The 24194-nt window shown below is 40.0% G+C and overlaps 1 protein-coding gene and 1 non-coding gene across 2 annotated transcripts in view; both read right to left on the minus strand.

The window, feature by feature from the left end:
* Hs3st4 (heparan sulfate-glucosamine 3-sulfotransferase 4) overlaps window positions 1-24194 on the minus strand; it is a 413121-nt gene that overhangs the window by 229870 nt on the left and 159057 nt on the right. The window lies entirely within an intron of this gene.
* Window positions 23435-23566, minus strand: LOC127676564 (small nucleolar RNA SNORA17). The gene has a single exon (XR_007976033.1). It is a non-coding gene; the product is annotated as a small nucleolar RNA SNORA17 (small nucleolar RNA).

A 24194-nucleotide genomic window follows, 5' to 3' on the forward strand; every position in this document is an offset into this window, starting at 1 on the left:
AGAAAACTCTGCTTCTGGGCCCCAGATCATTCATAAGAATAGAAAATGGAACTGAAGCCCGACATCACAGTTCAATGTGTGTGGGGGTCACAGAGAATGAACTTAGCAACTGTCACATACACAAAGAAGCTTGTCCCTGGACTGCCAGAAACTCATTTTGCCATTCTATGTCAACCCTGAAACACATCTGTCTGTTCTGGGGAAGAGATGAGATCTGAAGACTGGACTAGGCAACTGAGTAGCATTTTCATCAGTGCCACAAATGACCAGTGCCTCATAAAACAGGCAGTGCCCTTTGTATTTGAGCAGGACCAAGTTGAAGAGTAACAAGTGTATGCAAAAGCGCTTCCAGGTACATATCCAAGGGAACAATTTCAGGTAAAACCAAAGCTCCAGAAAAGTTTGACAATCTTGCTCATCTGGTTGTCTGGGTGTTAATTATCTGCCTAATTCTTTAGAACATAGACCCAATGAGAGCAGCAACCTTGTCACTTTCAATCAGCACTATAACATTTTATTTAATGACAATAAATCAATAGCATTACAATATGGCTATAAGTCACACAATATTCCCTCACACTAACGTGTGTGTGTGTGTGTGTGTGTGTGTTTTACCTTTTCTGTAACCTCATGATATAGATACTATCACTAACCACAAATATAGATGAATAAACTGAGAAGCTGAGGTGCATGCTAAATAACTTACATGTGTCCACATAAATAGTATGTGGAGCAAGGATTTGAACCCAACACTAAGTGGTTCCATAATTCATACCTTTGTTATCACTGCATGTATTTGACCTTACAAGAACCCACAGCATTCATTTGACAATAATTTATGGAACATCTACTACACAGCAGCACTGTTTCCTGGTGCTGGTGATTTATCTGTGAGTAACAGAAGTATATAAAAAAATTTGAGAGGATAAATGGAGAGATGGAGATGTATGCTAAGTGGGTGAACAGATGTAAAAATGGGTAAACTGAGGAACAGACAGATAGATGGAGGGATAGACAGATAGCCTTATTGACAGACTAATTGGGGGATTAGCAAATAGCAAAGAAAGTCTCAAATATGTGCAAAGATCCCCCTGGATCAGTAGATGGGGCTGTGTGTCTCTCTTCCTGAGGCTTGTTCTTGCATTTCAAAGATAATTTGTAGGCAGAATGCACACAGACACCATGATTAGAATCCTGGCTCTATAGTTAAAGCACACAGCTTGAAGGTAGAGCCTCTGCCTAGAAGCCTGGCTCCATCCTTCCACCATCTGTGTCATCTGGAACAGATCACTTAACCCCCCAAGACCTTTTTCCTCAATTGTAAAATGAGAATAACCCCAAGTCCTCACATGGCTGTGGACTGAATATTATTTGCTATTGTTTAGAACCCAGTTCAAATGTCACCTCCTTTATGTCTCTTTTGACTCAACCCAATTCAACAACTATTTATGAATTGTGCCCTTTTTCAGACTCTGTGCTGGGGGCAAGGACAGAACAGTAAATTAAACAAATAGAATCTTTGTGTTAGAAAATATAATAGTTAAACCAGGAAAAAAAAAACAAAGGAAAGCAAACAATAAGTGTGGAGAGACAGGAGGTGTGGGATGCCATGGGTATGTGATGAGAATAGAATCAGCTTTCCTCCTCGATGGCTTCCCATTGCTTCACTTGGGCAGATGCTGTGTGTGCATGTCTCCACTAGCAGGCATGGCTATTAGAGTGGGGTCTTCACAAACTGAACATAAGAAATAATTTTTCAAAGGAGATTTTAAAGGACAGGAATAAGGAAGAATGAGGATGAAAACAATAAATAAAACTGTTGGGACCCTCCACTTATTCATGGAAATAATTAGTTGGGATTTCTTCACAAAAGCCAAATCCAGGGGCACATCCAATTTGCTGTGAAGTGACATCCACATATATAATAACAGGATGGAATAAGATCATCCTGTCAGAACTGTACAAATTCAGCAATCTCAAATGAAACAATATAATGATATTAAACAGAGTTTAACCAAATGGCAAAACACCTTGAGTATCTAGACCCAGAGGAACAACCATAGAACCCCCCAAAAATGCTCATGAATGTTTTCCAATCTTACAGTTGCATTCTTTTGCCACATCACTCTGAAGTCATCCCCACCAACACTTGGGATGAACTCATCAATCCTTTGGGCTTGACCTTGCCCACATTACACACCCAGAATGACGCATTAGAAGAAGCAAAGCCAGTGGAAGCAGAGAAGTGTTTGCACTACGGGGCCTTCTTTCTTGCCATTTGGAAACTTTACCCACTCTTACTTGAACTTCCAGGCTAACTAAGCCTGCTAGAGAATGAAAGACACATGGCTGAGTCATGCCAACTGCTCCCACTGACACTAAACCAACTGCCAGACACAAATGGGGCCATTCTATGAAAGGCAGCCCCTGCCAGGCTGCCATCTGACTTGAGAGATCATCTGGGTGTACCCTCAACCACAAAAGCCATCTGATCAACCACTGAACTGAGATGACCAATAATGTCCTTAGGATTTAAAGCTGAAAGATTTAAGTAATGTATTTTGCTCTGAAAACTCACTAAAAACATACAGACTTAGGCTGAGAAGACAGCTAAGTCAGTTAACTCTTGCTGTACTTGCATGAGAACTGGAGTTTAGAGTCCCAACAACCATGTAAACAGCCAGACACAGAAGCACACACCTAAGCATCTGTTGGCAAGACAATCTAGCTGAACAGGTGAGTGCCAGGTTCGTTGAGAGACCCTGTCTGAAAATGTACGTAGAAAGTGAATACACTGTCGTGGGTGATGTCCTTCTCTTCTGTCCTCTGTTCTTCGAACAAGATCGTTTCTGCAGAATTTCTTCTCATCAGTAGAATCACATAAGCAGATAACTCTCTGGAATTTAAGAAATAGTCTGCACATGTATAACAGGCACTGAATAACTGAATATGCAATCACGTTGAAACAGTTGGTCAACATATAGTAGTTGAACACCAATGTGGCCATGGTTTTCTCATCAGAATAAAAGATTACATAGACATACATCCTGCCTCTACCTAACTGAGTGACTATATTAAGAACTGCAATTTAGCAAGATCCAGCTGGTCTACCCCAGATCACCATCTTCTTTTACTGCTATGCTTTGAGCACTTAAAGACAAAAGACAGGGTCTCCCTGTTTATGTCCCCACACCCTTGTGGGGATATAAAACATACACCATAGTTTCTTGTTCTTACATAAAAGGGTAACATTCTAACATAGTATGCTGCATAGATAACTCCACTGAACACCCAAAGCAGGAAGTAGCATTATGACAAGTGTTTGGTCTTATCCAGTATCTTTAACAAAATATCTACCTACATACTACTTGACAGCATCCAGGAAGGAGGAACCTGTGAGTTCAAAAGACAGTGGCTGGGAAGACAGATGTTGGGCTCCACTGAGTTTGGATCCAGGACTTGCTGTTTATGTTAATTAACTTCTCTGTACTTCAGATTCTTTCTAATTCTAAATGAAATGAGTAAATATTACTACTCTGCCATGTTATTGTAAGGGCTTAATTAGAAGAGGCACATGCATAGGAACACCTGGCTTGCAGAGCAAACACTGGGAATTCCATTATTATCAATAGTGAGGATATTTCAGTATCCTCTTTCTGACTCCACTTACAGTATTCTGTTCTAGTCATACTGAGTTCTTTTCATCAGTAAAACTAATATCATCACACATTCATATTATAATATCAACAGACAAATCTGATAATGAAAGAACATAAACAGACAAGCAATGAACATCTATAATCCCAGTACCTGGGAAGCCCAGGCAGGAATGTCACAAGTTCAAAACCATGCTGGTCTAGACAGTGAGTTTCAGGCTAGCCTGGGCTACAGGATGAGATCCTGTCTCAAAATTTTTTAAAAATGTAAGTAAGTAAACAACACATGAAAAGGGTCTAACACCGAAACTAGAATTTAATAGTAAAGGACAGTTTTCTGGGTCTTATTTTCCTCATTTATCTAATAACATAGATAACCTTTCTATAGAGTTGAATCATGCATTGATACTAAACTTTCAATGGAAATAGACTCAATATACTGTTACTGAATAGTGATTTCACAGACATTCGATACATGCCCAGGATCCCACAACTGATCTGGTTAGTCAGCACATGCTGAGCCTCTCTGTAACAACTTACAAAATAGAAATAGTCACCCCTTTACACATGCTCTGAAAGTCAAGAAGATGACAAATAACTGCTCAGAGCTACCAAATTTACAAATAAAAAAAGTCTGAATTAGGGAATAATAAATGCCTTCAGCAGCCATCACTCCCCACCTACAGGCCCTGATAACCATATCCCTGCACAGGGAAGGAAGCCATAACCAGCCCTTTCCTACTTCCTAAGACAGTGATGTTATTTCACAGCACAGACTTCCTTTTGCTCAAGGGGAGGCTGTGAACCCACACAGCCAGCACTGTTTCTCCATGGAGAGCCAATCAGCAGCCTGGTCCCTGGGGCTGTGACTTGGCAGCCAGCCCCTCCTGCACCCTCAAGAGCAGATGGCTGCCTTCAAGGCCATCTTTCTCCAAGCTCCTTCTTGATACCCCAGGAACTTTCAGTAATTACTGCTATCATTCTTACATTAAATAAGACTGAATAAAATCAAGTCTCCAAAGGTGCAGGAAAAAAAAAATCCAAGCATATGCAAAGGCACACACAAACATAGATACAAGCACACAGACACATCCAGGCAAGCACTTAGATGCCAAAGGGGTTTTAGAGGCTAAACATGAAAAGAGACTCTGGGGTATCGCACCGCCATGAACCTGCATGCACACAACTCCTTTAATCTGGATCTCCCTTACAGGCTGACCTCCTGTTTTTTCAAGTTTGCTAGGCTCTGCTTTGCCTGCAAGGAACAAGGCAGGGAGTCTTCAGTCTACACTGACAAGAACCATTTCTGTTTCTCTTGTTTCCGAACCAGTTTTTAAAGTTGCTGATCTGAATCACAACATTTGCTCCTTAAGAAAATGACTCACTGGGAGTTTAGCCTCGGAGGAGGAATGTTTGTTTGTTTGGAGCCTGAACCTCTCCAAGCTGAGTTCTAAGTGGTCTCTGTTTACAAAACATTTTCTTCTCCAACTTAAACCATTCTTTTCTTCCTTGTCTTTCTTCACTCATTCTCCTCTTCTTCATCTTCCTTCCTTCCTTCCTTCCTTCCTTCCTTCCTTCCTTCCTTCCTTCCTTCCTTCCTTCCTTCCTTTCTTTGTTTCTTTTTGAACAAGAACTAAATTCTAACAGGCTATGACTAGGAATCAAGGTATTCCCAGGCCAGAATCTGCTGCAGGAGGCAAGGGGGAAGGTATCTGTTGTCAGCATCCTGGATTCCTTCTACAGGAAGGGGAAGAAGCAAAGAAAAGCAGCCTGCTGCTCAGTCCAGATTCAGTTAGCATCTTAGGAATCAAGGTATTCCCAGGCCAGAATCTGCTTCAGGAGGCAAGGGGGAAGGTATCTGTTGTCAGCATCCTGGATTCCTTCTACAGGAAGGGGAAGAAGCAAAGAAAAGCAGCCTGCTGCTCAGTCCAGATTCAGTTAGCATCTTACGGTGTCTTCTCAATATTTCCATAGAAATCAGCTTTTCTGCACAGACTTCACTTCATTCTGCAAAGTTCTAAGTCTGTTCTATTCCCTTCAGAGGATTCCAAAGAAAGAGGCTTGGCCGTGGATTTCAGCATATTGGCAGCACTCTTATCCTCAATCTGGGAGCAGGGATGGGGAAGAAGCAGAAGAAACAAGACAAGCAAGGTGGCCATAGATTCTGTCTCAAAAACACCTGGAGACCATATAGACGTGGGTATCTACCTACCTGCCAGGTTTTCTATCCTCTCTCTTTCTATCCATCCATCCATTTGTCAGTCAGACTGCCCGTCCATCTGTCCATCTGTCCATCTGTCCATCTGTCTTTCTATTCATCCATTTATCTCTCTCTCCATCTCTCAATTTCTCCATCTATCTGTCCATCTATCCATCCATTTATCTATCTATATATCTATCTATTCACCTTTCTATATAGACACATCTGAAAGCACAGCAAATACTTCTTCATCTTCTATTGAAAATCAATATACAATTAAACAACTTCCTTGTAACTGGGTGAATGGAGACTGACTCAGAGCTCTGAACTTCATTCCCAAAGCTCTTAAGATCTCAGTGAGTCAGTAATTCTTTATCTTGATTATAAGGTTTGTCAACATTCAATCAACCTACATTTATTAAGCATTTATTATGTGGCAGCACTATGGCTGGTGCAAGATAAGATGAACACTGGAGAATAGTGTTCCTGTAGAAATGCCTTGGGAACCCTAGTCACAGAGCCACCTTGAGTGTGTGAAAGCATACATGTGTGTATGTGTGATTGTGTTTGGTCAAAACCAAAAACATGCAAATTTACAAAGTACCATTGCAGTACATGTTTGACTACATTAAAGAAAAATGGTCTTGCTAGCACGGATCCTGAAGGCACAGTCAGCTGAGCCAGAGACAGCAGATATTCCCCTTGAGTCTCAAGAGCACTACCTGGCCTCATTTCTCCTCTTCCAGCTAGGAAACACAGAACTGGCTTCATTTGCATCTCCCAGCAGGATATTAATTCCATCATTACCTTCCTTGTCCCATCCTCTCCTCAAAGCTGTCTTCAGCTGTTTCTCTTTAAGTCTTTAGAGAATTCCTTAAGGACAATGACACTGTCCCAGAAGGCAAGTCCAGGATTCAGACTAGTCATAAGATTCAGAGACCAACTGTTCTTCTATACCTCAGTTAGTGGGATGATTTTTCAAGAAGAGATTTTACTTTGAAGTTTGTTGTTTTAATTATATAGAGGGGAAAAAAGACATCCTGGGTTGTAGACATGATGAGATTCAGCCTCATTTCTCCTTTTATGTGACTAAAGGGTGAGACTTCCAACTGGCCTACTTATCCTAAAAGTCATGAACATTAGGCACAGGGAAGCCAATGCAAGGTGGGTGGCGTCATCTATGAAAATCCCTCTGCAAGGATGTGGAAGAATCATCCACTCTTAGAAATAAATGCTATGTTCAACACAGAATAGTAAGACCTCAAAGCATAAAGCATTTTAGGAAGATCTGTATATAAGTTCAAAATGAACTTACACCCATAAGTGATACATATGTCTTTATTATCAATCATTTTTATGGCCCCACTTGTGGCCCACCCCCAAATTTATACACTGAAATCCTAGTCCCATAACTCAGAGTGTAAATAAATTTGGAGTTAGGGTTCTTTAGGGTATAATTGGGTTTTTTATATATTCTGGATATTAATCACTCTGAGATGAACAGCTTGCAAATAGCTTCTCTCATCCATAGGTTAGTAAATATTGTCTATCCATATAAACTAACTGCCATGTTCATCAATATTTAACTAAACACACGCACAACTTAAACCCATACAAAAGTCAGCACTATAATGTTTATTACAGCTTTTATTCTGAATTGACAAAACATAGAAGAAACCAGGACATCCAACAGTGAGTGAGTGGACAAACACAGTGTGGAAATAGAACATTAGCACACCTAGGTAACAGAATATTACTCAGCTAAGAAAGCCAAGATGAAAGTTAAAAAGTCACTCCACAACTGCAGAACCAGGACCCCAAATCAGTTTTCTTAGGTGTTCACCCAGTGCAGGTAAAGGAAATGAGATACCAGGCTATAGAAGACATGGCAGAATGAAATGGATGTTACGTATAAAAGAAGCCAACTGAAAAGGAACCATGCCAAGTCAAACTGCACAACAGTCTGAAAAAAACAGAGGTACAGATAATAAAAATCCTGCCATTGTCAAACGTGAAGGTAGGGGGAGGGTAGACATTTAAACATTTTAGGACTCCGGATGTCACTGTAGTACTAGAGCTATGCCATTGTGTATGTGCTTAAATGCAAAATGTTCCATAACAGGAACTACAATACAAACTATGAACATTTGGGTGACTGCAATGTGCTATTGTAGGTTCATCAGTGAGCAATGTACCATCCTGATGGGTTTATGCTGATGTTGGGGGATGTTGTTATCAACACATGGGATTGAGAGTGTGGTGCTTTAATTAGGTTTGGTACACATAGACTTGTGTTTGAATGCTTGACCCACAGGAAAAGCACTATTGGGAGGTGGGGCCTTCTTAGATGTCTCCTTGTTGGAGAAAGTGTCACTGTAGGAGTGGGCTTTGAGGTCTTCTATACTCAAGTCTCTTCCTCATAGGCGAGGAGTTCTCATGAGAGGGAGGGCATGCAGATTTTGTCTTCATTTAGGTCACTTCACTTAATATTGTACTTTCAAGTCCATCCATTTCCTGCATATTTCATAATTTATTTTTTCTTTATAGCTGGATAATACTTCATTCTACATGTGTACCACATTTTTATTATCCATTCATTTGTGGATAGACATCTAGGGTGGTCCATTTCCTTGCATAAACAGAGCGGCCGTAAACAGGAATGAGGAAAGGTCATTACAGTTAGGGTATGGGGTTCCTAGGGCATATGCTCAGGATTGGAGTGGCTGAGTCAAACAATAATTCTGTTTTCTAATTCTCTGAGGACTTTCCACACTAATTCCCTAACTGGGGATAGTAAACATTATTTTTTAAAAAGAAAAGTAGCTATTGACAATGTGTGCTTCTTCCTTTGAGCACAGTTTACTATGTTAGCCCATTTGTTGACTGACAGTCTCATTTCCTTGGTGTTTTGTAAGTTCTGGGTGCCAGCAAGTCTGAGGTACAGCTGATAGAGATTCTCTCCAGTCTGTGTGGGCTGTCTGTTTGCTCTGATTAAGTTTCTTTTGCTGTGCAGAAACTTTTCCTTTTCACGGAGTCCCACATATCGATTCCCAGGATGGGTCCCTATGCTGGTGATGATCTGTTAAGAGAGTTCTTGCCTATCCCAAGGTCTTGAAAAGTATTCCCTGTGCTTTCTTCTAATAGTTTATGTTTCGGGTTTTTAATTAAGATATTTGATTTGTTGTTGTTGCTGCTGTTGTTTGAATTAAAAGATATGTATCTAGCTTCATTCTGCAGGTGGATATCCACTTTGCCAGCACCATTTGTTGAATAGCTATCTTTTTTTTTAACTATGTGACTTTTCTACATTTGTTCAAAACTATATGAGCATAGCTTTGTCTGTTTGCTTCCAGACTTCTATTCTGCTTCATTGACCTAACTGGCTGATGATAGTGTCACGCTGTCTTTATCACTATAGTTCTGTAATGTAAGTTGAGGTCCAGGGTTGTGATACTTCCAACTGTCCACTTGCTTCTTAGGGTTGTTTAGCTACCTCTGGTCTTTTATGGCCCCAAATGAATGTTTAAGTCTGTGTTTCTAGACATATAAAATATATTATTAAAATTTCAATGACTTTTACATTAAATGTGTAGAATAATTTGAGTAGGATCATTAATTTCTTGATAATAGTTCTGCCAACCCAGAAACGTGGAAGATCTTCTGTCCTGTAATATGTCCTTTGCCCCTCAACTTCCTTTTTCAATGTCTTAAAGGTTTCATTATAGAGGTCTTTCATTTCTTTGGACAGTTGTATTCCTAGGTTTGTTTGTCTGACGTACTGCTAATGTAATATTTTTCATAATTTCTTCCTCGAGTTATGTATAATAATACTCCAGTCATTGGGATATGTCCAGGCTTTGTACTTTGAGATTTCTATCAGTGGTAGGTGAGTTGCTGAGGGAGCGTCTGAGGCCTCAAAATATCAATCCTCCTGACCTTGTCTCATGGTCCTATGCTGCAGTTATGAGTTCATGGCCTGGTCTTGTCATTTCCTGTGGCTTACTTTGTTGTGTTGTTCATATAAACTTTTTCTGTGTGTATAAAGTAAGACTTTAATTTAAAAAAATTCACCAAAGGGGGCTTAAGAGATTGCTCAATAGTTAAGAACATTGACTTTTCTTCCAGAAGACCAAGGTTAGATTCTCAGCACCCATATGGTAATACAGGACCATCTGTAGCTCCAGTCCCAAGGTGTCTGATGCCCTCTACTGGCTTCCATGGGCACTGCATGTTCAGAAATAAGTATAAAAATAAATTAAATTAAAATGTTTTAAATGCACAAAAATAGGATTGAAACAATGAATATCATGTATGCATATTCTTGTGAGGAACTGTAAACAACCCAGACACCATTCCAGCCCCTATATAGGCTTCTTCAAATGACTGGATAATAATACTTAACAAACTTTGTCTCAGAAAAAAAATCCTATAGTTAAGTGACTTTTTGGCTTTCTTTGCCTCAGTTTTCTTCCCTGTAAAATAGGCATTATTATATAGCTCCCTCATAATACAGAATCAAAGGAGGTCATATAAAGAGCATGCTCTCATTTCATTCTGTCACTGTCCCCTTCCAAGATTTTCTTACAAGTTTATTTTATATGCATGTTCAATCTAGTAAAACGTATTATTTCTTAAACTACCTAGTTCATTAGTAATGAATACAAATAAGGTTGAATCAATGTGTGAAGGTGTGATTTTTAGAAAAAGAAACTGACTTTTCCCTTCCAGAATTACAAGAAATGACAAAAGAATATTTAGATCTGGGCTGGGCCACAGGAGTAAGTAGACCCCTGTTGATCCACATACAAGGCCTCAAACCCACAGATAAAATCAGTGGTGCATATCTGTAATCCCAGCACTACTATGCCGAGATGGGAGAATTGCTTGGAATTCATAGTGCCAACTAACTGGGAATACATAGTGGAGCAAAAATACCTCAACTCAAGGCAGAAGAAGAGCACCATTCCCAGAAGCTATCCTCTAATCCCAATAGGTGTGAGAAATGGCATACCAATGCCTGTACACACACACACACACACACACACAGAGAGAGAGAGAGAGAGAGTCACTGCTGCCACAACCCCAATGCCCACCACCATGTGCACGGATGTACAAAATTTAATTAATTATTGCTTTCAAAATAGACAAAACAAAATGCCACAGGTTTCTTGGGCATTCTTCAGTTAAAGAATTTGGGGGTTATACTCAAAGCCTCCCAACATACTCAGACAAGACACATGTATGATGTTCAAAGTTTTACAAATATAAGGGAAATTTTTAAAAATGGAAACTCTTATGTAAAATTTATACGACAAAGTTGGAAAATCCATGCAAAATAAATGAGTTCTTAAGAAAATATAATTTACCGAAGCTGACTCAAGAAGAAATAGAAGATTTGAGTGGAAGAAATCAGAAATGCTGTCAATATATATGTACACTGAAGACAAGGTACCAGTGAAAGCATTCTGGAAATAGCTGCCAAAATTAAAAACACATATACCTTTCAACTCAGAAATCCCACTCCTGGGAGTCTATCAAATAGAAATAAAAGTGCCGGTGCCAAAGAATATGAGTTCAGGTTATTAATGCAGAATCACCTGGGGAAGGAAAAATGACGTGAAGAGAACATCCTGCCATAACAGCTGTGTTGTCATGCAAATGCCAGCTGTCACCAGCTGACCTGCAGCAGCTTCCAGAATGAATGGATAGTGAAGCAGGCAAGAAGCGCCAGTGAGCAAACGTCATGCTTTGCAAACAACAATCAAAATAAATCCTTCTCTACGTATTTCTGTCTATATAGTATCATGAACTAAGAGGCTGCAGAAAGTTACATCCAATTCCGTATACTGCATACAAAATACATACAATATAATACAGTTCAGATTATACAATAAGAACTAGGTAAGTTGAGAGGGAAAGTAGGGAAGGCAGTTAGCTAAAAGAATGAAAACAAATTGGTTCTAATCTAGAAATTTCATACCGACAACCTAGTTTTATGCACAGAAAGCTCTATACATGCTACCATGGGTAAAAAGTACCCATTGACTTTATCTGGCTGTGAACCTTGCAAACTACAATAACAACCATCCCGGAAACATATGCCCATTGATACAAGAGTGGTACAGATGTTACAGGAGGAATTAAGCACTTTCTGTTTGAATTTAAAGTTCACTCCATAAAGCCCGCCACTGTCAATATGGCCAAAATCTAAAGGTTACATAGGTCATAAGCTGCAGGGTCAAAACATAACTATTCGGCTAAATAGATGGTATTAAATCACTCCTAATGGTGTATCACGATACCCACAGATAAGTGCATCTCTCAAATATCACGAGAGATATATGTGGTGATTAAGATAGAGACACACAACTGGTCAACTTGCAGAAAAATAAGAGCTTGTGAGGTTCTCAGCCCTCAGTGGTACATATATGGCACAATCCTGCTTCCAAGGCTTAGGGATCATCAAGGAAGAGAAGTAGAAAGACTGTGTGAGCCAGCTGTATGAAGGACTAAAGCAAGATATCATTTTCAGACACAAACAGGTCATCTGTAGATATAAGCTGACATCAGCTATGACAGCATACACAAGACCTGAATAAAATCAAACCAGCTAAACTGGAGAGAGAGGTGGTTAGGAAGGCTAACCCCAATTGAGCAGCTATTGTCAAGTAACGGTTGCTGAGAAAGACAGATGAAATTTTCTTCAGTGATGTGGCCCCAGAAAGAATACATATGTTTCAGTAGATGACCATATTCCCATGCACATACAGACAGCACTAAGTAGACCCAATGGGTTAAAAAATTAATAAGAGAATATCTAAAATTGGGAGGGAATGGTGGATGAGTGTTAAAATTAGAAGGGAGGAAATGGGAGGTAAATGTAATCATAATAAATTATATGCGTGTATAAAATTTTCAATCAATAAAAAATCAAAAGATTGCAAGTAAGTTAATAATGATAAAATGTTTTCACATTATGATCCCCTTGACATAGAATCATATATGTGTATATCTGAGTATGCTAGCCATGTGCATGCATTTGTTTTATGATTATAGCTATAGCTTTACAAAAACATGAATAAATGAAAAGGACTCCAAGCTTATACTTTGCAAAGATGGCCTTGGATGTCCTCTACATACAACAGATAGCCCTGAAATTAAATGGTAGAAAGTATTTCAGCTCAGTCCATCTATCTTGGTAGAAAAACCAAATATCATAGGTCCGAGAAAAGCTATAGCCTGACTCCACAAATGGAAAGGAAACAATCATATCCACAGGTTATGAGAGGTTATATCAATGAACCATGGCCACTCAGGGTTGGTGTAAATGATACCAGTAGAAAACTTCAGGGAGGATCCAGTCCTGGGACCTCTGGCGGGAGCCTTCCGGTCTCCGCCTCTGGATGGGGAACAGCCTGGGCCACAGCACCCCTTCTCCAGGCAGCGCAGGAGGCCAGCTGTGCCTTAATCCCATCCTTACAACAAGGAAGTGTTGAGCAAACTGAAGGTCAGTACATCTTCTTGGATCCATCATAGAACTAAAGTCACAAGTCATCATCGTCGCTTTGAAATTTGGAGATATGCATGTCACAGTGGGTTAGAGTCAAGATTTGCCTGGAGAAGCATCCTCAAGACCCTATTGTGGGAACACTTAGCTGATAATCCTGAGGAACCTCTAGCACTGACCAGATCAGGGTGTTTGGAATGCCCAGGACTCCCTGTCATAAAGGGTATGTGATTGTTTGATATTAATTAGATATCCAGAATTCTATTCCATTCTGACACCAACTATTCAGCACAGGGCACACAGGTTCAAGATTTCGAGTAATTCACTAAAATGGTTCTCAGTACCATGAGATCAGTTTGTGTTTTTCTTACAAAAATTAACTATTTTTCTTACAAAGATGTTAACTGTTTTTCTTACAAGCTAAACAGCAGCTAAGAGGGAGAACCTACCTTGGTGGCAAGGTATAGCATGGGCAGAGGATGGGAAGTCCCATGCTTTCTCTGCACACTACACCTAGCTGGTACAGCATGGTCGCCAGCCCTAAACTCCATGGCCCTTCAGACGTTTCCTGTAGATGTTTTGCCATGTATGCAGAATTGACTAATTAGCTGCATTAGTGACTTGACCTGGTGTCCAGGCTTTCTCCTCTCCTGATGTAGTGGCTAGAACCAAAAGTCTTGACTGCAAACTAAGCTTGGTCTTGCTAATGACCTGTCTTCAAGGGTCGTCTCAGGATCACACATAAGATTGCAAATTCCAAGGGCATTTAAATCTCTATGCCAGGAGACAAGAACAAAGACGAGATATATTTTTATTTCCTTTCTTTCTTTTAAAAATATTTTCAGTGTCATGCAGGAAACCTGAGGCTGTGTGCATGCTGGGTGTCACTGAACTCCAACCCCATTCCTGAATACATATTTTCTGTTATACTGCAGGGTCTCCTGCCCTTTCATAAATTTCATCTCTAGAAATCCCTTCAGAGTGTCTCTGTAAAGAGCAGAGTAAGACCTCTTGTGGATCTAAGTGCTGGGGAGAAGGGCTGCCCACTGCAGAAGAAACCCAGGAAAGACAAGTGGACCCTCAGTAGGCAGGACTATTCTCCAGAGGAAAGACTTCACTTTTTCCCACCTGGGGGAAGGCAACATAAACTCTAGCTACCTTCCAGCCTAAAGGAAGAGAAAAGGTTACGAGCACCACAGTAGCTGCAATTCTCCCAAACTCTGGACGTTACAACCTCACTCCAGTCATGATGACCAAAGGAACTACCTCACATGGAGAGGGAGTATTCACAGAAGTTTGAAATGCACAAGGGAATAAAAACTCTTGGAATAAACAAATCTCCTGGCACCAAAATGAAAGGGAATCACAACTCTACCAAGAGTCAGCTTAACATAAGCACCTTACACTGGCAGGCTGTTCATGCTATGCAATCACTTCTGGCATGGTGTTCAGCAACAAGATTGCTACAAGGCAGTGAATGTGAGGACTTACTACTTTTAGAGATGTTAGTGTCATTTACTAAATTACAGATTGAGAAACAAGTATTCATTTATTCAAGTAGACTATGGAACAGCATTTTACAAATGTTAGACTTTATATATCCCTTACAACTCAAGAAAGAACAGTTTTTAAAAGCCAAAAAATAAATACAAACAAAATAAACATTTTACCACATAATCCAGAAACGTCATTACTGAATGAATATACACTCATGATAGTTTAAAATGGGCTCTTGAAGACACCTTTGGTTGTCTACATTAAAAGTAACATTATCTACAATAATTAAATCAGAAAAGCAACAGTATCCATATCTGGATGGGTAGATAAGAAAAATGTATCAGACTATTATTGAAATTTACAAAAGAAAAAGTAGTTGTGAGATGGCTCAGTGGCTAAAGTATTTACTATGCTAGTATGAAGACTTGAATTATGATCCTAAATATTCACATAAAAGTCAGGTGAAGTGGAATCCCAGTTCCTATACGGAGAGACAAGAAGATACCAGGAGATTGATGATTGGCTAGTCAAATCAAATTTTTGAGCTACACGATCTCTGAGAAAAATAAGGTGATTGACAGAGAAAGAGACCCAACAACAACCCTAGTATCTCCTCATGCAAGCATGGGCATGTACATCAGCCTTCAAACAAACACACACACACACACACACACACACACACACACACGCACACACGCACGCGCAGCACCTACAGCAATGAGAGACAATGAGAACACAGTCCCAAGGCTCAGAAGAACATCTCTAACCTGTAGCCTTATAGGTTAGAGATTCACAGCTACTGAAATAAACTGTCATCTAATAACTGAAAAACTTGTCATTCAAGAATGAAAGAAAGACAATTTCCTAGACAAACAGAAACTGAAGGACTCCCACCAACATAAGACTTGTCTGCAAAGAAATGCAGATGGCAGATGGCAGACATTGGGTGAAAAGGGAGAATGCTGAGAACTTACAACCTTCTGAACATACAGCGTCCCCATGGAGCAAAGACCTTGGCCAGATTAAGAATACTAGTGGAATAGGAGTTTGCAACCATATTCAATTTTAGTATAAATATTAAAGGACAGAAATATTTAAAATAATTAGAGGTATAACCTGTTCATGAATATATAGCATAAAAATAAAAGTATAGCACATGAATATAAAATGTTAAAAGGAAAGAAGGTTAAGTTTAGAATCTTTATGTATGGTTGAACTTAATCCGTTAGTGATTCAAAGTAGACTATAGGGTTCTGCATGCGAGCCTCACGTGAAGATAGAATAGAAGCAATAACACTGACAATAGAGAAGACACAATGAATTCAGCTACAAGTGGCCTTTTCAAAGAAGGCAACAGAAGAAAGCAGCCACAAAATAGACTTGTGAGTGTGCTAAGAATAGCTAGGCGTTCAGTAGCCATGTACATCACCCCTCACCAAGTACTCAGTCCTACACCAGACTCCTACATCCACCACTGCTCTCCAGCTAAGCTTAGGAAATACTGCAGAAGAGGAGGCAGAAAGAATGCAAAAGTCAGAAGTTGGAGAGGAGAGCTGGGAAATGTCATCTTCTGGACATGACTAGTGCCATGATAATTCAAACAAGCTTTTGTTTACCTGCACAAGATCTAAATGAGCTCAAACCAAACAAACAAAAGTAGTGATTGGTAGCTCATAGTAGCTGAGAGAGAGAGAGAGAGAGAGAGAGAGAGAGAGAGAGAGAGAGAGAGCATCATTCCTTTATGAAGATGTGAACACTGGTAAGTTTTCCATGGTCCAGTGTTCCAGTGAATGGGAAATACTAACTGTATTTAGTCAGTTGCCAAACGCAAAAAAGGAAAGAAACATGAACTTGAAAGTAGCATGTATTAGGAAGGATATGGTGGAAATTCAAGGCAAATTTTGGGATGCATAGAATTATCTTTTATTTATGATATATCTTTCATGTATGAAACTCTCAAGAATAAGAAAAAATCAAAGACAACAAACAAAAAGGAATGTTAAATCCTCAATTACCAATAATCTTCTTAATGTACATGGGTTAAATTCTTTAATTAAATAATACAGAATGCTCAAATTAATTTAATAAAAATTCCATATAATTCATTAAGTCTAAATCATGAAGATGCAGAAAATGTGAACAAATCAATAATGAAAGAGGAGACTGGATTGGTAATTAAACACACCCTGATCTAAGAGAGGCTCAGGACCCAACCAAGCATCTAAAAATAAGTGAGGAGACTACGTCCCAAGCACATCCAAAAAACTAAAGATGTTCCCCAGCTAATGCTTCAGAATTCAACAAGTCTCTGAGACCAAAACCAACACCATCATGACAAGAAAATTAGAGGCCAAAATCGTTATAGAACACAACCTAAAAATGCTCAACAAAACATTTGCAAACTAATTTAGGAAAAAAAATAACAAAACCCTACAACATGATCAAGTATAACTTAATCCTAGCATGCAAAGACGGTCCAACATATGCAAATCAATAAATATGATGCATCACATCAGCAGAATGGAGAATAGATGTCATGTGAGCATCTCAAAAGACTCAGAGAAAACACTCAACAAAAATCAACATTCTTGGGGATGGGTAAAAAAACAAGTGTTAGAACACTTGCCTAGTATGCATGGGGCTCTGGGCTCCTTCCCAAACCCTGATAAATTCTCAACAATATTCCTCAACATATATAGCCACTATGGCAAACTCACAGTTAACACAAACAAACTCATGTAAGAGATACATAAAACACTTCCCTTTAAGATTAGGGGTAAAACCAGGATCCTTATTATTGACATTTCTGTTCGGTATAATACTCAATATTATCTCCAGAGAAACTAAGCAAGAAAATGAAAAAAGCAAACTGCATTCAAAATGGAAAAGAAGAAATTGAATTTTCTCTGTTTGCAGAGAATATTATCTTATATAGAGAAAACACTCAGGATTCCACCAAATTTCTGTTAAGATCAATAAGCAACTTCAGTGCAGTCCAGGTACATAAAATGCACACAAAAGTCAGTTTTGTTTCTATATTTAGGAGACTTGAAATTAAGAAGACAACTTCTTTTGCAAATATACTCTTTAAAATTCACTGGAAATGAATTTAGCCAAGGAGTTAACATATCTACACCCTAATAAAGAAGCTGGATAAACAAGTGTGTTGTTGAAATAAAAAGAAATAAATAAACTAGGAAGATGAAACAACCATCTAGAAACAGATTCACAACTGTAAGGAAGCCAGAAATGAAAACCAAAGAAGCCTGGTTCAACAGAGGTAAGAAAGACTAGGGTTGGCATAACCAGACACAAATTTGGAAAACTCTACACCATCATTTTTCCTGTTGCACACAAAATTAGACTTCAGATAAATTGGTATTAGAAATTCAAAGCAATTAGGGAATAATACATGATAATAGTTTTATAATGTTGGGGTAATATGAAGCATGAAACAATATAAAATCTCAATCAGAGGAAATATTTCAAGAGAGACTCTGGCTAATTTGACAGTGTATAATTTAAAACATGTCTGACAAAATATTATAAAGACAGTCTCAATTAAAACATAGGTAGCCTTGTAAGTGAAGTTATTTGACACTTCAAAGGCATTTAAAAGATGAGAAAGAATAATGTGTTTTTAAAAAACAGAAAACATGTATAAGAAATTCTGGAAATGTAAATAACAGAAACACACAGATTTGCTTGAATTTACTAATAATGTGGGAGTGTAGTATCTTACCCCTGTTTTCAGCCTGGCTAGTTCTTCTACCCAGTCCCCAGAGCTGGCTGAATACACATCTTTTCTGCTGATTTGATTCAGTATTCTTTAATTATTAATGTCTTTCCAGTAAATTTGTTCTTTGTTTTATAGGGCCAGGCTTTTGGTACTAACCCTGTTGGTATAAATTTTGAGGAATTTTTAGATATTCAAAAAATAAAATGTCCACTTCAGGGTTTGTATTAGGTTCTTAGGGCTGGTATCTAAAAGTGCCACAAACTGAGTGACTTCAAATGACAACAATTTATTTATCTCACAGTTCTGGAAGGTTGAAATTATAAATCAAGATGTCAGCAGGACCAAGGATGTGGTGTGCTGGTCTGCTTCTTCCTGGCACCATAGCCCAAGATTTCTTGGCTTGTGGCAACATCATCTCAATCACTGCCTCCATCTTCAGGCAGCCTCTGCTCCCCCTGTATTCTTTGTCTTCACACAGCATTCTTCTCTGTGACTCTATCTTTATGAAGATATCAGACATGAAGGCTTCCTGCTCTCCTCTCATATGAGCCTTGGTGAAAACAGCTAAAGGGACCTTCTGTTCAGATAAAGGCACATTCTGGGTACTAGCAGAAAGAACTTCAGTAAATCCCTCCCAGAAGACAGCTCATACAAGAGACTTGGATGAATCATAGAGAAATGTTGAGTACAGGAACCAACTTCAAAAGGATATAAACTGCAAAAACCCACTTACAGGACATTCTCAGAAGAATGAACAGAAAGAATTACTGAAAATAGTAGCTGGGCAGTGGTGCACACCTTTAATCCCAGCACTTGGGAAGCAGAGGCAAGCAGAATTCTGAGTTCAAGGCCAGCTTGGTCTTAGTCTACAGAGTGAGTAGAGAAACTCTGTTTTAGAAAAGGAAGAAGAAAGAAGAAGAAGAAGAAGAAGAAGAAGAAGAAGAAGAAGAAGAAGAAGAAGAAGAAGAAGAAGAAGAAGAAGAAGAAGAAGAAGAAGAACAACAACAACAACAACAACAACAACAACAACAACAACAAGAAGAAGAACAAGAAGAACAAGAAGAAGAACAAGAACAAGAAGAAGAACAAGAACAAGAAGAACAAGAAGGCTCATCTATATCATATCCCCTCCTCTCAGGCTCAGGGTTCATGTGGAAGATTCTAACAGAAAGATTCTAAAAGTCAGAGACAGTGGATGAATGCAAGGAAATAGTGCTTTCTAGATAAAGCAAGGAAGTTGCACATAAAAATTCATAGCACTTGTGACACCAGGCACAAGGCCCATGCACACTTAAGCCAGAACATTTCCAGTACCATGAGGGAAGGTAGGTAGCTGGGCTGCCAGTAGTGCCACACACTTTTAATCCCAATATGTGAGAGGCAGAGAAAGGCAGATTTCTATGATTTTGAGGCCATCCTGGTCTACAGAGTGAGTTTCAGGATAGAGTAGGTTACATAGTGAAACCCTAACTCAAAAAAGGGGGGTTGAGAAGTAGGTATGAAGTCCCACCCCTGGCTAAGGAGCTACTGGCCATTAGTGGCTGCTGGGAAATGGAGCATCCCTTTTCTTTAAGATTGTGGCCCTTGGTAGGTTGATTAAGCTCCAGTAGAAGGCCACATATCCAAGAATAAATGGGCAACACAAATTGCAATTTTGTTTGCTTGCTTTCTTTGCTTTATTTTAAGAGGACACAAAATTTGGTTGGTTAAGAAGGGGGGCCAGGAGGAAGTATGGGATATGGAACAGTAAGAGGATGGCTGGGGGTTGGTAAGGGGAATAAAATATGGAGTGTAAAAATTAATTAATAATAATAGTAATAATAATAATAAGTAAAAACTAAAAAATAATAATAAAAAAAGAAGGGAGAGCTGACATGAGAGGAGAGTGAACATGATCAAAATATACTGTGTGAAATTCTCAAAGAACTAATAGTAATGAGAAAAAAATTAAACCCTAAAATTTTAAGTGATAATGTAACACACAAGTGGAGATTCTGATGATGTGTGGACCTATCACTTCCCTCGGTGCACACACAGGAGTTAAAGGTGGTTCAGTGCACATGCACAAGCCTTTTTTTTCATTCATAAAAGTATTAAACAATATTGAGTGAAATTACATTTAGGATATATGTGTGATCATACATGAAACAGAAATAAATGTTGAGCTTAAACTTGGATCCCATCACCAAAATATTTCATTATTAATTTGAAAGATTCCAGACACAAAAGGAGAAATCTAAGCTCTGCAACATTTCCAGTCCTAACCATTTCAATCTACACCCTTTAAAAATTAAGGTTTACCTATCAGTAATAGAAATAAAATTAAAAACATCATAGGCCAGTGTTCTAAGGCATTCAAACTTAATGATTTTGATGTTTGCAAGTCAACCAAATATTTTGACTCCTAATCCATTGTTATTTCTGCCCTAAAAGAATCAGTGCCAAGCAGTACTAGGGGATTCTGGCATGCTCTCACCCTGTGAGAGCTGCCCTCATTTACTGACTTCTGTTAAGAACCAAATCTCAGCATTGCTTACTCGTGCCAAACCTCACAACTGACGACTATATACGGACAGCCCTACAAAGTCACCGAGTTGCTTGAAAAACCAGAGGAATAGTGGGAATGAGCAATTCTAGTATAATTAATTCGGCTCAGATGTGAGTGCTATTGGTATAGACACATCTGTAATGGTCTGGGCCTTTGTTTCCTGTAAGAATTATTGCAGCTAGCATCACCCCATGATCATATTATTCTGCTCTTTGCATAGAAAAACACTCTGCACGTGAAAGAAATGAGTATTTCTCGTTGATTCAGTCCCTGAATGAAATTTCTGTCCAAGGCAATGCATAATTTTGATGCAATTCTCTTTTTGAGTCTCAAGTTGTGGAATCTGACAATTTCAGTCATTTGCTTAATACAATCCCCCAAGCCCTAAGAAAATGCTAGCATATTGGTATACAACCAATAAGCATAATGAATATGATAATAATACCTATACTACCTGGGTTAGATTTACCTTTTTAAATTTTTTATTGTTTTTATTGTGAATTTCACATTGTGGACCCTATCTCACTCATCCCCCCTGCCCATCATACCCACCCTCCACCCTTGCAGCTTCCTTCCCAACAGAGAAAAAAATCTCGTTGTGGAAGCTGTAGTGGGTCACAGTATGTCCCACATGTATACCCTTGTGTCCACACTTCTTTGCTCACAAATGTTCGTTCCAGTGACTCACTGGTCAGATACAATTCCTCTGGCTTCTGTTATTCTATCAGTACTGGAATATCACTGGGACTCCTTTGGCTATCCTATGGTTATCCTGTGTCATGGAGATCCTATAGTATTAGATCTGTAGGACCAGCCCCTTCGTGTACCCCAGCAGTTTATCAGTGGGGTGGATGTTGTGATGGGCCAGTTCAAAGTTCTGGATCTGGGTCTGAGAGGTGTCTGAGATGGTCAGAACACCGGCTCACAGACTCTTGTGCCCTCAAGACCAGCTTACTCAAAATCCCTGTAACCAGGGCCAGCTCTACCTTGTGCCCAACTACAAGGTCTGCTCTCCCAAGTGTTGCAGCTGGTGAGGTATGTGGCCAGTCCTATCACTCTTGTGACCCTGGAGCTAGCTGGGTCTGCCATAGGTGCTGAGGGACAAGGAAGGGGAGGAGGGTGTCTCTCCCTATTCTGTGCCACAGCCCAGCAGACAAGAGGCAGGGCCAGCTGTCCCACACTTATGTCCTTGGGGCTGGCTCACCTAGAACCCCCATACCCAGGTTCAGTTCTACTGTGCTGCCCAGGAAAGGTACAGAGCCTGCTCTCCCAAGTGTTATAGCTGGTGAAAGGCAAGGACAGCTCTCCTGCTCTAATGACCTCAGGGCCAGGTCTCCCACTGGAGTGAGGTGGGCAGAGGGTATCTTTCTGACATCCATGCCACTTCAGGGAGATAGGTGGTAGGTCCAGTTCTCCCATGCTCAAATTCTCAGACGAGCTGTCTCACCCACAATTCCCTCAGTGTGTGGGCCACTTACCCCAGTACTGCAGCTTTGAGGCAGAAGAGCAGGGTCAGCTCTCCTGCTACCATGCCTCTAGGGTCAACTATCTATCCCATGATGCCCAGGCACCAGGAAAAGCCAGTTCTGCACAACCCTCAAACATCAACACCTGCCTGACCTTTAAATAATAAGACCCTGTTGCTGTAGGACCATGGACCCAGACGTGAACCCTGGTAACAGCACAGGCCAGAATTATATCATGGTCCTAGGTAGCATCACCTACTCACAACTGGCTTTTCCTTATTACTCTTGAATCTTCAGTTCTGCCTCTCTTCTTTGTGCACACATCCTTTTGTTTCTCTTTCTCTTCCAATTCTCTAACACTTACTTGTTCCTCTTAGTGGCACCTGGGGTGTCTGTGTCTGGGGTTGTCTCAGAAGTGATCTCAGGGGTGCTATAGCCTGTTTGTGCTTTGTGTCATCTGGTAGGGTTCATCTCAAGCATGGTCTGCCCCTGCCCCAGGCCTCTGCAGTGCTGGACTTGTAGTCATCTCAGGCTAGCTTGCTGTCTGGGCCCCATGGTGCCAGTCTGGTGGTTTTCCTAGGCTCACTCCTCATGCAGCTTGCTCCAGTGCACCCACCCTTGTGAGGGTTATCTGTTTCTGGCTCACTTCTACCCAGGGCCTGTGGTCCCAGGCAGGGTTCTTCTAGTCTCCACCTTGCTTTCTGTTCTGAGATCCCTGCCCAGTCTGTCTGGTGCCAAACTGGTGGTGGTCTCAGTCTAGCTCCCTGTCTGGGTCCCCTGGTGCTGGACCAGTAATAGTATTAGGCTAGCTTTTTACAAGGAATGTTAGGCTACTTACCATTTAGATGTCCACAGGTCAGAACACGGAGTGTAGACATGGGCTCTCTCCTGTCTGCCACCTACCAATGCATATGTGACACAGCAACCACACCTGCAATGCCTCTAGTGACAGGTATTTCTTACTCTTACTATAAGCATTAATTATATTCTTATATATTATTCTTAGGTATACAGCTAAGATCTCTATCCCATGATCCAATGTCCCAACTATGTTGGTCAAGAAACCCAAGAGACTCTCACAAAATGTGCATACTGCAGAAAGTCCTTAGTGGAGTCAAATGAAATGAGGTGGTAAGTTGGACTGTAAGGGCTAAAAATGGTCTCTGGACTCACTCTCTGGGCCCAATTCTCTGCTGCACCATTTCGTGGCTCTGGAACTCTGGAGAAATGATTGACCTGAGTCTCCACTATCTCTTCTACATAATGAAGATAGGCCATGGAGACTTGGCCTATCTTCTCAACAAATGAAGCTCTACAAGTGCCTCTGCCATCATCTGGAAAGTGGCAGGCCATTTTGGGATTTAAATTTGATCGGACATAATCTGTTTTAATAGAAGAAATGAAAGAGTTTCTTGTTTTGCTGTGCAAAGTGGAGACAAGGGAGTACTAGGAACACTGGGTGGGGCTTTCTGCCCTTCCTGAGTTGTATGTGTCAGGGGAGTCAAAGACTGAAGAACATGCACCACAAAGTTGATTCATAGACAACCTGATTTATTAAATAGGTATCTGGAATGTGGTGGC

The sequence above is a fragment of the Apodemus sylvaticus genome, chromosome 1 (assembly GCF_947179515.1).
Source record: "Apodemus sylvaticus chromosome 1, mApoSyl1.1, whole genome shotgun sequence".
Classification (NCBI taxonomy): domain Eukaryota; kingdom Metazoa; phylum Chordata; class Mammalia; order Rodentia; family Muridae; genus Apodemus; species Apodemus sylvaticus.